This window comes from Hyla sarda, chromosome 11, assembly GCF_029499605.1.
Source record: "Hyla sarda isolate aHylSar1 chromosome 11, aHylSar1.hap1, whole genome shotgun sequence".
NCBI lineage: Eukaryota > Metazoa > Chordata > Amphibia > Anura > Hylidae > Hyla > Hyla sarda.
Window position 1 is genome coordinate 24418223 of NC_079199.1, and position 12420 is coordinate 24430642.

General features: G+C 43.2%; 1 protein-coding gene across 4 annotated transcripts in view; it reads right to left on the reverse strand.

The window, feature by feature from the left end:
- Window positions 1-12420, reverse strand: part of MAPKBP1 (mitogen-activated protein kinase binding protein 1) — a 204878-nt gene that overhangs the window by 178536 nt on the left and 13922 nt on the right. The window contains exon 1 of one of the 4 annotated variants that reach the window (XM_056545870.1): window positions 3234-3350. The exons of the other annotated variants lie outside the window; for them this stretch is intronic. The gene's annotated coding sequence lies outside the window, so the exon portion shown is untranslated. Of the gene's footprint in view, window positions 1-3233; window positions 3351-12420 lie in introns of those variants that run through there. 4 annotated transcript variants of the gene reach the window in all.

Here is a 12420-nt window from a genome sequence, read left to right on the forward strand (position 1 = left end):
TACGCTTTGCATAGACTAATGTTAAAAAAAAAGTATCAGAAAGTACAGTGATACGATTTACTACTATTTACAGAGACACGTGTTAAAATTATATATATATATATATATATATATATATATATATATATATATATATATATATATATATATATATATACACACATACACACACACACACATTACGGTTAAGAGCCACTTTGGAATGTGGGCGACAAATTGTGGCCAATCATAATTTCCAAAAATAAAAAATTAGGCAAAACTAAAAAACGGACCAAATCGGATGCGATTTGTCAAAAAACGTTTTATGGAAATGTCTAGATATAAGATTACATATGATTTTAGAGTATAGAATCAGATGCTAAAATGGTGGTGCGAGCGGCATTGGAGACAAACCTCCGACTTACACACACACACACACACACACACATTATATATACATACACATACACACACAGGTCCCTCAAGTTACAATATTAATTGGTTCCAGGACGACCATTGTATGATGAAACCATTGTATGTTGAAACCTGGTAATTGGTTCTGAAGCCCCAAAATGTCATCCAAAAATAGGAAAAAAAGTGAGGATTAAAGAAAAATAAGTAGATAACTAATATAGATAAAGCAAATCCTTACATATAAAAGTAAGAAAGATCTGCTGGGAGCTGTAATCACTGTCTATGTCAGTGTTTTCCAAGCAGGGAGCCTCCAGCTGTTGCAAAACTACAACTCCCAGCATGCCCGGACAGCCAAAGGCTGTCCGGGCATGCTGGGAGTTTTAGTTTTGCAACAGCTAGAAGCACCCTGCTTGGGAAACACTGGTCTATGTAGAGGACAGGAGCTTCTTCGGGGTCTTGTACAGAACACAGTGTCCTAAAAAAGTAATGTAGTAGCCCTCACCTGGTGTCCAAAGGAGCAGGTAACCCTGGGACAGGTAAAGAGTACAGAACATGTAATACCTCCCTGTACTGTAGGGGGCGCTACCAGACACCAGTCAGTGCATACAGGGGTTGTACCAGTGAATGCCCATTCTGATTGGTCGGTTCTTTCAGCCATTGATAGGTAGCACAGATCTGGTTACAACTTACAATGGTCCTAAAAAGACCATTGTATGTTGAAACTATTGTATGTTGAGGCCATTGTAAGTTGAGGGATCACTGTATATGTGTGTAGAGAGATGAGATATAGATAGATAGATAGATAGATAGATAGATAGATAGAGAGAGATATATATATATATATATATATATATATATATATATATATATATATATCTCTGTGCTAGCCTGCGCTAATGTATCCGGCAAACCCTAACATACACGACCCAGATGGAGGCCAAAACGTCACACTTTTGGGCCACCAGACGAATGGAGCTCTATGAATCCGTTTAACGCACGCGCCGGAACTACTACAACACCTGTATTAAAAAGGAGGCTGCTAGATGCAATGTGAACGCAGCCTTGTAATGGGATCCGTTCACTTAAAGGGGTACTCCACTGGAAAACATTTTTCTTTTTTTTAATCAACTAGTGCCAGAAAGTTAAACAGATTTGTAAATTACTTCTAATACAAAATCGTAATCCTTCCAGTACTTATGAGCTGCTGTTATGATCCACAGGAAGTTGTTTTCTTTTTAAAGGGGTACTCCGGTGGGAAAGAAAAATGTTTTCAAATCAACTGGTGCCAGAAAGATAAACAGATATGTTAATTACTTCTATTTAAAAATCTTAATCCTTCCAGTACTTATCAGCTGCTGTATGCTCCAGAGGAAGTTTGGTTGTTGTTTCCTGTCTGACCACAGTGCTCTCTGCTGCCACCTCTGTACATGTCAGGAACTGTCCAGAGCAGGAGATGTTTGCTATGGGGATTTGCTCCTACTCTGGACAGTTCCTGACACAGACAGAGGTGTCAGCAGAGAGCACTGTGGTCAGACTGGAAAGAACTACACCATTTCCTGTTGAGCATACAGCAGCTTATAAGTACTGGAAGGATTAAGATTTTTTAATAGAACTCAATTACAAATCTGTTTATCTTTCTGGAACCAGTTGATTTGGGAAAAAAAATAATAATAAATTTCCACCGGAGTACCCCTTTAAAAATTCCTTTCTTAATCCTTCCTTAATTTTTAAAGAGTACCCCTTTACAAATCTTAATCCTTCCAGTACTTAGCAGCTGTATGCTCCACAGGAAGTTCTTTTCTTTTTGAATTTCCTTTCTGTCTGACCACAGTGCTCTCTGCTGACACCTCAGTCCATTTTAGGAACTGTCCAGAGCAGGATAGATTTTCTATGGGGATTTGCTCCTACTCTGGACAGTTCCTAAAATGGATAGAGGTGTCAGCAGAGAGAACTGTGGTCAGACAGAAAAGAAATTCAAAGATAAAATAACTTCCTGTGGTACATACAGCAGCTGATAAGTACTGGAAGGGTAAAGATTTTTAAATAGAAGTAATTTACAAATCTGTTTAACTTTCTGGCACCAGTTGATTTAAAAAAAAAAATACTTTTTCCGAGTGGAGTACCCCTTTAATGCTGTGCTATACTTTTCCCATCAATCCGCAACCCACTACTAAACACAAATCAATAGGTGGTCATCGCCCGCCTCAATCATGCTTATAGAAAGACGCCCAGATTTTGCGAAACTACAACTCCCAGCATGCCCGGACAGCCGTTGGCTGTCCGGGCATGCTGGGAGTTGTAGTTTCGCAACAGCTGGAGAAACACAGGTTGTAGAAAACAATGGGCTAAAAAAAAAAAAAAAAAAGGGATACCCATCAAATGTAAACAGAATATATATATATATATATATATATATATATATATATATATATATATTTTTTTTTTTTTTTTTACTTATTTATTTATTTTTTTTCTTAAACAGTGGACGACAAAAAACAAACAATTGCAGCTCTTTGCCCCCTCTATGCATTCCTATGGAGAATGCGTCTATCAAGCAGAAGCCACATGAAAACGCAAGCCTGCTTGGCCCCCATACACACTGCAGACGCGGTTATTATAAGCCGCAGACTGGACGTTATTACAAGCCCAGGTAAACAATACATGCCAGTGTCAGCACACATGTACACAATGTCCCCCCCACCATGCACACTCCGGGCACACAGCTTGGCATCACATAACAGTGGGCACCCCTCACATGGTGTCTGCCGCTATTCACACGTGAAGCCTCCTGGTTACCGCACACAATGCCGCACCATGTGTCCGCACACACACTCACCCACCTCCGGCTCCGTGCCTGTCCTGCCGCTGATTGATTCCTATTCTCAGTCTCCAGTCTGCAGTTGGGAAGGAGGGAGCTGCAGACTACGGAAGCCCGGCGAGGACAAACATGTATTTATACACTGAGATTACCAGACACAATGACTGCTCTGAGGGACCCAGTACTGACTGCATGAGTGAGGGTCATACAGGTCTACTCATAGTAGCTGAAATAGAAAGTATGTGCCCCCCACTCCTAGAAACATGCCCCTTATTAGTGCCCCCGCTGCAGTGACCCTTTCATAAAGACAGTGGTAGGGTACCACAAGTGACAGCCACACCACTTTGACTGGGCACTTATGGGGGCACCACTGTTTGCATTTACAAAGTCAAAGTACTTTTAGCCACTTATCCTATAAATGCCCGTCACAGTTCAACGTTACCTGACATAGTACCCTCATAAGTGCCAGTCGCAGTACAATGTTACCTGACATAGTACCCTCATAAGTGCCAGTCGCAGTATACAATATATGTCGGACACTGTACTGTCCTCATGATTGCCAGTAATAGTACCCAATATGGGCCACTCACATAAGTGTCGGTTACAGTACCCCTGTGAGTGCCAGTCATAGTGCCCAATGTGTGCTAGCGACAATACCCTGACGAGTGTCAATCATAGTACCCTATATGTGCCAGCCACAGTACCCCCATGAGTCTCAATGAGAGTATCTAATATGTGCCAGCCACAGTACCCCCATGAGTTCCAGTCATAGTAACCTATATGTGCCAGCCACAGTACCGCCATGAGTGTCAGTCACAGTATCTGATATGTGTCAGTATCTAATATATGCCAGGCACCGCATTACCCCCGTAATTGCCATAGTACCCAATATGTGCCAGCCACAGTACCTCCATGCGTGTCAGTCACAGTATCCAATATGTGCTAGCCACAATACTCTGATAAGTGTCAGTCATAGTACCCTATATGTGCCAGCCACAGTACCCCCATGAGTTCCAGTCATAGTAACCTATATGTCCCAGCCACAGTACCCCTGTGAGTGCCAGTCATAGTACCCAATGTGTGCTAGCCACAATACTCTGAGGAGTGTCAGTCATAGTACCCTATATGTGCCAGCCACAGTACCCCCATGAGTTCCAGTCATAGTACCCTATATGTGCCAGCCACAGTACCCCTGTGAGTTCCAGTCATAGTACCCTATATGTGCCAGCCACAGTACCCCCATGAGTTCCAGTCATAGTACCCTATATGTGCCAGCCACAGTACCCCTGTGAGTGCCAGTCATAGTAACCTATATGTGCCAGCCACAGTACCCCTGTGAGTGCCAGTCATAGTATCCAATGTGTGCTAGCCACAATACTCTGAGGAGTGTCAGTCATAGTACCCTATATGTGCCACCCACAAAACCCCCATAACTGTCACTCATAGTACCCTATATGTGCCAGCCACAGTACCCCCATGAGTCTCAGTGAGAGTATCTAATATGTGCCAGCCACAGTACCACCATGAGTGTCAGTCACAGTATCTGATATGTGTCAGTATCTAAAATATGCCAAGCACGGCACTACCCCCGTAATTGCCATAGTACCCAATATGTGCCAGCTACAGTAACTCCATGTGTGTCAGTCACAGTACCCAATATGTGGCAGTCATTGTACATACAATTGCCAGTTATGGTACTTGGCATGTGCCAGCCACAGAACCCCTATAAGTGGAAGTCAAAGTACCACAATAAATGCCTGTCACAGTACCCAATATGTGCCAGCCACAGTACCCCCATGATAAGAGTCATTGTACCCCCATAAATGCCAATCAGTGTCCAGTATATCCCAGAAACAGTACTACTCCCATAATTGCCAGTAATAGAACTCAATCTGTGCCAGTCACAGTACCCAAATGACTTCCAGTCACAGTACCCAATATGTGCCAGCTAGGGTATGTTGATAAGACAGAATTCCGCGAGGATTTTGCTCTCTGCTCCATGGCAAATAACCGATATTCATTGCACAACTGAAAAGTTATACAATTTCCCAACTTATTTTCTGTATCAGTTCCTTGAAGTTTTCAGGATCTCTGCTTGCTGTCATTCAATATTCGTTATTTACTTTCAGTTGATCTGTTGTGGTCATGTCATGGAAACCTAGGTGCTTTGTTCATTAGAAGACAAAGCTGTGTGTGCATCTCATGGCCACAAGGCACACAAATCCCTCTGTTCTGCTGCTCACTTATTCTGACATCCACTGCTCAGGAAGGGGGAGTGTCCCAGGCAAGGGCTGAACCCGCGCCCTCACTCACCATGCATTTACTTCCTCCCTGAGTCTGCTGTGCAGTGCTGGGTCTTTTCATCCAATTACTGCAGGCTGCTGTGTAACCCCCCTCCTCTCTATTTTCATGCTGCAGTCTGATAGGACAGGAGTGAGCACAGGGAAGTGCTAGTCCTGCCCTCACTTCCTGGACTTTGTCCATGCCTGTGCTTCAGCTGGGGGACCCCTAGTGGTCTCTTTTTATAAGCCATAATTTCTCTAAAAAGGAGATAAAGCCCATTTATGAAGTATATTAGAAAGGTTAAAGGGGTTATCCAGGAAAAATCTATTTTTATATATCAAAAGGTAAACAGATTTGTAAATTACTTCTATTAAAAAATCCTTAATCTTTTCAGTACTTATGAGCTGCTGAAGTTGAGTTGTTTCTGTCTAAGTGCTCTCTGATATACACGTGTCTCGGGAACCGTCCAGAGTAGAAGCAAATCCCCATAGAAAACCTCTTCTACTCTGTGCAGTCCCCAAGACAAGCAGAGATGTCAGCAGAGAGCACTGTTGCCAGACAGAAAACAACAACTCAACTTCAGCAGCTGATAATTATTGGAAGGATTAAGATTTTTTAATAGAAGTAATTTACAAATCTGGTTAACATTCTGGAGCCAGTTGATATATATATATATATATATATATATATATATATATATATATATATATAAAAATAAAAAAAAACATTTCCCTGGAATACCCCTTTAATGTTTTGCCAAATTTCTTGAATCTTACAGTAGACATTTAACCCTGAGTAGTGTTTTGCAAACAGGGTGTCTCCAGCTGTTGCAAAGCTACAACTCCCAGCATGCTGGGAGTTGTAGTTTTGCAACAGCTGGAGGATCACTTGCTCCCAGGCATACAAATTACCATGGGAGAGAGTTGAGTTGCCCATAGCAACCAATCAGGCCTCTGAAAAATGAAAGTAGCGATCTGATTGGTTGCTATGGGCAACTCAGCAACTTTTCCTCTGGACAGATTTTGATAAATCTCCCCCAATATGTCTACCTAGTATCGTAATGTTGCACTAATCCTAATGTTGTCATATGGATCACAGGCCGCACACGTGTTTCGCTGGAGCCCTGTGACAGGCGCCATTTGTTATAAAACGGGTATAAATAAGCATCATATGAGCAGCCTTTGCCTCCTGCAGCCATGTTGTTGCTCAGAAACAGAGGGTTAAGCCATATATTCAGGAAAGACAACAGCGAGCCTCAGTAGGCGTTCTACGGGTCACCACGTCCTCAATAGGGTATTGAGCAAATACAAGCAAAGTGCCTAGAGACGAAGAGGAGACAATAAACTGGGACAAAAGGAGACACGGGCCCCGCACAATGGCTGCTTCCCTAGCCTTAGTCTCGACACTTGTATTACGTTCAATTAATAAATCCTTTATTTTTTTATCTTTGTATTATTTTGTTCTTTTTTTCACTGAACAAGTACGTCGCGCGAGCGGCGAATAACCAAACCCAGAAAAGGGCCTTTTCTGGTTATTCGCCGCTCGCACTACTTGTTAGAAAAAAAGAACAAAAAAATACAAAATAAAAAAATAAAATTTTTAATTGAACGTAATACAAGGTCAGACTAAGGCTAGGTTCACACATTCGTTTGCACCGACCTGTTAAAGGGGTACTCCGGTGGAAAACTTTTTTTTTTTTTTTAAATCAACTGGTGCCAGAAAGTTAAACAGATTTGTAAATCTTAATCCTTCCAGTACTTATTAGCTGCTCAATACTACAGAGGAAATGATTTTCTTTTTGGAACACAGAGCTCTCTGCTGACGTCATGAGCACAGTGCTCTCTGCTGACATCTCTGTCCATTTTAAGAACTGTCCAGAGTAGGAGAAAATCTCCATAGCAAACATATGCTGCTCTGGACAGTTCCTAAAATGGACAGAGATGTCAGCAGAGAGCGCTGTGCTCGTGATGTCAGCAGAAGAAAGCACCGTGTTCCAAAAAGAAAAGAATTTCCTCTGTAGTATTCAGCAGCTAATAAGTACTGGAATGATTAAGATTTTTTAATAGAAGTCATTTACAAATCTGTTTAACTTTCTGGCACCAGTTGATTTAAAAAAAAAAAAAGAAAAGTTTTCCACCGGAGTACCCCTTTAAGGGTCCGATCGGCTCTTTTTCTTTTCCCTGAGCCGATCGGACACTAAAACAGGTCGGATGCAAACGGCTACTACCGGGTCATGACGGACCCCATTCACTTGCATAGGGTCCATCGGTGACCTGTTCATTTTACAGGATCTTAGCGGAGAAAAAAATAGTGCTTGCACTATTTTTTTCTCCAATAAACTCCCGTCCTTCTGGCCGGATTGCCGACGGAACACCGAATAGCGGAGTCCGACAGCAATATGAATGAGGCCTAAGGCTATGGTCACATGGCAGAATTCCCGCATGGAAATTCTGCATGTGTTTATAGCCTTATTAACCTCAATGGGATTCCGCAGTCCCATTCACATTGCTGAATTTCACTGTGGACGTTGCGCAGCTAAAATTCCGTATTCTGCGTTCCGCAAAAAAAACATAAGTCATACCTCATATTTTTGCGGGAATTCAGATGCGGAAGTCAATAGAATTTTCTTTTCTCAGCAAAATGCGGATTTCATGCAAATTTTGTGTGGAATATGCCAAATCCTATTGAAAGTAATGGGCAGTAAATTCCAGTGGAATTCCGCACAAAAAATTGCGCTGTGTGAACATAACCTAAGGTTTCCACTTTTTGACCTGAAACAAAAAATGCCACAAAAAAACTGCCCAAGATGCAGTTTTTGTGGCATTTTGAAAAAAAAAAAATAGTAGGTTTAAGTTCACACTGCGGAATCTCCAGACGGAAAATTTCTGCCCGGAGATTCCGACTGCGGCCAGCGCCGACTGAATCGGACACTGCAGTCTCCAATAGACTGCATTGTGTTCCGCAAGTATTTCCACAACGCCATTCTTCAGGCGGAAATTTTTAAGTGTATTTTCTGTTCACAAATTCCGCTTCAAAAATTCCAAGGTGTGAATTTGTGAACGGAAAACCCATCCACTACACTATACATTTTAGCAAGCAGAATTTCTGCCTGCAATTTCAAAGCGGAATTGCAGGCGGAAATTTCGTATGTGTGAACCAAGCCTTAGGGTACATTCACCCGAGCGGACCCACAGCGTATTGTACGCTGCAGAACCGCCGCTGAAGGACCCCTGTATGGTGGCTTTACATGTGCCTGCTTGGAGCGGCGATACGCCGCTACGAGCAGACACATTGCTATGTGCGAGTTGGCGCGCATGCGCAATGTACTCGCACACATCACAGCCGCTCCCTCTGCTCCATGAGTTAGGCCGAGAGCTGCCGCAATATGCGATTATACTGCACATGAGCACTGCGACTCGCACATAGCAGTGTGTCTGCTCGTAGCCGCGTATTGCCGCTCCGAGCAGGCACATGTAAAGCCACCATCCAGGGGTCCTTTAGCCTTCAGCAACGGATCTGCAGCGTAAAATACACTGTGGGTCCGCTCGTGTGAACTTACCGTCTTGTTTTTTTTTTTTTCTTTTATGTTCACCCCCCCCCCCCCCCCCGCGCTTTTATCATGAAAAGTCATGTGATTCTTTCATCATGTGACTCAAGGATTTCTAATGGGGAGGAAAAAAATCGCCAATGCTAAACCCCACATGGCTTTTTTTATGGTGTTGTTTTTTTCCGCTCCCATAGACTTCTACGAGAGAGAGACGCCAAGATTTTGTAAAAAAAAATTTGGGAAAACTGCCACTGAGCCCAAAACCGCAGAAAAAGGTGGGTTTGATGTTTCACACATCCCAATTGACTTGCAGCCAATATCTGGCCGCAGCATTTTACCCAGAAAACACTTTGTGGCATTTGGGGCGTTTTTGCAACAAAAGAACCCTAACAAGTGAAAACCATGCTGGGAGTTGCAGTTTTGCAACAGCTGGAGGCACCCTGGTTGGGAAACAGCATTATTAGGCTACGTTTATATGGGTCTGATATCAATCATTATAACAGGTGTTGTCCGCATTCACAATCTGTAGGGAGATCTGACAGTAAGTGTTCAGTTTACCTGCAGCACCCCCACAGGGGAATTCTAGCATAACACAGTGCTCATTATTCAAAGTTAAATTACCATACACTGTGGGAAACAGAACCCATGGATTTTTTTATTACCAAGAAGAGTGGAAGGTATAAATAGCCAGAAAAACTCAATGGCCGGAAGAACTGACCAATCAGAATGGACATTCCACTGGCAAAACCCCTGTATTACTGAAGTGCATGCACTGACTGGTGTCTGGTAGCACCCCCTACAGTACAGGGAGGTATTACATGTTCTGTACTCTTTACCTGTGCCAGGGTTAGCTGCTCCTTTGGGCACCAGGTGAGGGCGGCTCCATGTTACTTTTTTAGGACACTTTGTACTGTTCAGGACCCTGAAGAAGCTCCTGTCCTCTACATAGACAGTGATTACAGCTCCCAGCAGATCTTTATTACTTTTATATGTAAGGATTTGCTTTATCTGTATTAGTTATCTACTTATTTTTCTTTAATCCTCACTTTTTCCTATTTTTTGGATGACATTTTGGGGCTTCACCACAAATTCCCAGGTTTCCATAGAGTTATGGGCCCAGATTTATCAAAGAATGTCTACGGTAGAGCTATTTTCCCACATTTATTTGGGTGGTGGGTTTGACTAGCGTGCATCTTATTTATCAAGAAGGTGCAGCGGGATGATGAATTTTGTGCAGCTCTGCTGTGGTGGGAAAAGCTCTACCACAGTGGTCTTCAACGTGCAGACCTCCAGATGTTGCAAAACTACAACTCCCAGCATGCCCGGACAGCCGTTGGCTGTCTGGGCATGCTGGGGGTTGTAGTTTTGCAACATCTGGAGGTCCACAGGTTTGAGACCACATACACTTTTTCTAGACGCTAGTGAGGGAGGGAAGTAGACAATTTCCCGGGTCCTGAATTTGGAAGGTTAGGCGTTTTACTTACTTTGAGGGTACGTTCACACGCGCTGAATTTTTAGCGGGTTTTCCGCTGCGTATTGGAAAGTGGGCGGGCTCTTCTCGGACGTCCGCAGCAGATTTTCTGCAGCGTAAATTCCGCCGCGGAAAATCTGCTGCGGACAGCCGAGAAGAGCCCGCCCACTTTCAAATACGCAGCGGAAAACCCACTAAAAAATCTGCACGTGTGAACGTACCCTGAGGGTGCATTCACACGCTATTTGTTCTTGTGGGTTTTCCGCTGCGTATTTGAAAGGGGCAGGCTCTTCTCGGCTGTCCGCGGCAGATTTTCCACGGAGGAATTTACGCTGCGAAAAATCCTCCGCAATCCCTACTGACTTCAATGGGGCTTGCGGCAGATTTTCCGCAGCGTAAATTCCTCTGTGGAAAATCTGCTGCGGACAGCCGAGAAGAGCCCGCCCCCTTTCAAATACGCAGCAGAAAACCCGCAAAAACAAATAGCATGTGAACGTACCTTCACAGAGCTTTTTTACTTGCATTTTAGATGCTACAATCAAATTTGATTGTGGTGTCTAATGGGTTAAAGCTGGGCCTTGCCGTGATCGGTGATGTCTGGCATTAGAGATGGGTCCTGGTGGCAGATAGCCGCCAGGACCACTCAGCTATGACCCGCACTCAGCTCCTGATCACATGTCATAGAAGGGGAGTGGGACGCTGTCGTCCACAAGAGGTTAAAGGTTGAATTGCGGAAGGTAGAAGTGATTCTCACGCCTACTGGTAGGTGATGTAGCTTTGTGCCTAAAAAAGTACCTTTGCGCGCAAAATAGCGACTTTTGACAAAAGTCGCAAATGATAAATACGTGACCACTGCATGGTCAAAAAGAAAAAGTTCTACGGGTAGGCAAAAAGAGTGAAACTGTCTATACCAAAAGACGCATAAAAGTCGCTAAATATGCTGCTTGCGCCTGAACTGCGCCAAAACATAGACAAAAAAAAACATAGACAAAAAAAATGCTCTAAAAGCAATGATAAATCTCTCCCACGGTCTCAACATACAATGGTTTCAACTTACAATGGTCGTCCTGGAACTAATTCATATTGTAATTTGGGGACCACTGAAATTTATGATATAAAAGAGCAGAAGGGTTAGGATTGAGTAGATTATAAGGACTACTTTTGCAGCATTAGGGTGCGTTCCCACAGGGCGTATACGCAGCGTATTTGACTCTGCGCAAAATTTACGGTAGCAGCGGGAAATACGCTGCATATTCCTTGCTCACTGTACACACAGGGCTTTCCGGCGGCAGCCCTATGTGTGTAGTGAGTTTTGGAGGCGGAGCCGTGTGGCGGCGTGTCTGTGACGCGCGGCTCCGCCTCCAAAGCTCACTACATAGGGCTGCCGCCGGAAAGCCCTGTGTGTATAGTGAGCAAGGAATACGCAGCGTATTTCCCGCTGCTGCCGTAAATTTTGCGCAGCGTCAAATACGCTGCGTATACGCCCTGTGGGAACGCACCCTTACACTTGGAGGCAGCAGGGATACTAAACTAACACAAGTAGTTTCTCGATCAGTCTGGGCCCATACCTGTCTTATGACATTTTTTCAGTCACTACTACAGTGAAGGCATTCTTTACATAAATTGTGGTCTGCTAAAATCACAGAGTCTGTTAAATTAAATACACATGTAATGAAACAAAAGGCAAAAAATAATAATAATAAAAAAAAAAACTGCTAGGGAAGTAAACTCCAAGACACAGCAGGAACTTCTCTGATTTGCTGTTTTGTTCTGCTTTAGGCAGATGAGTTGGTTTAAAGGAGAACTAACATTTAAATTATGAAAGCACCATTGCCATAAGTAAATCAGCCCAATAAAGTGATAAATTAAAGGGGAATTCCAGGAAAAAAACTCATATATATATATATT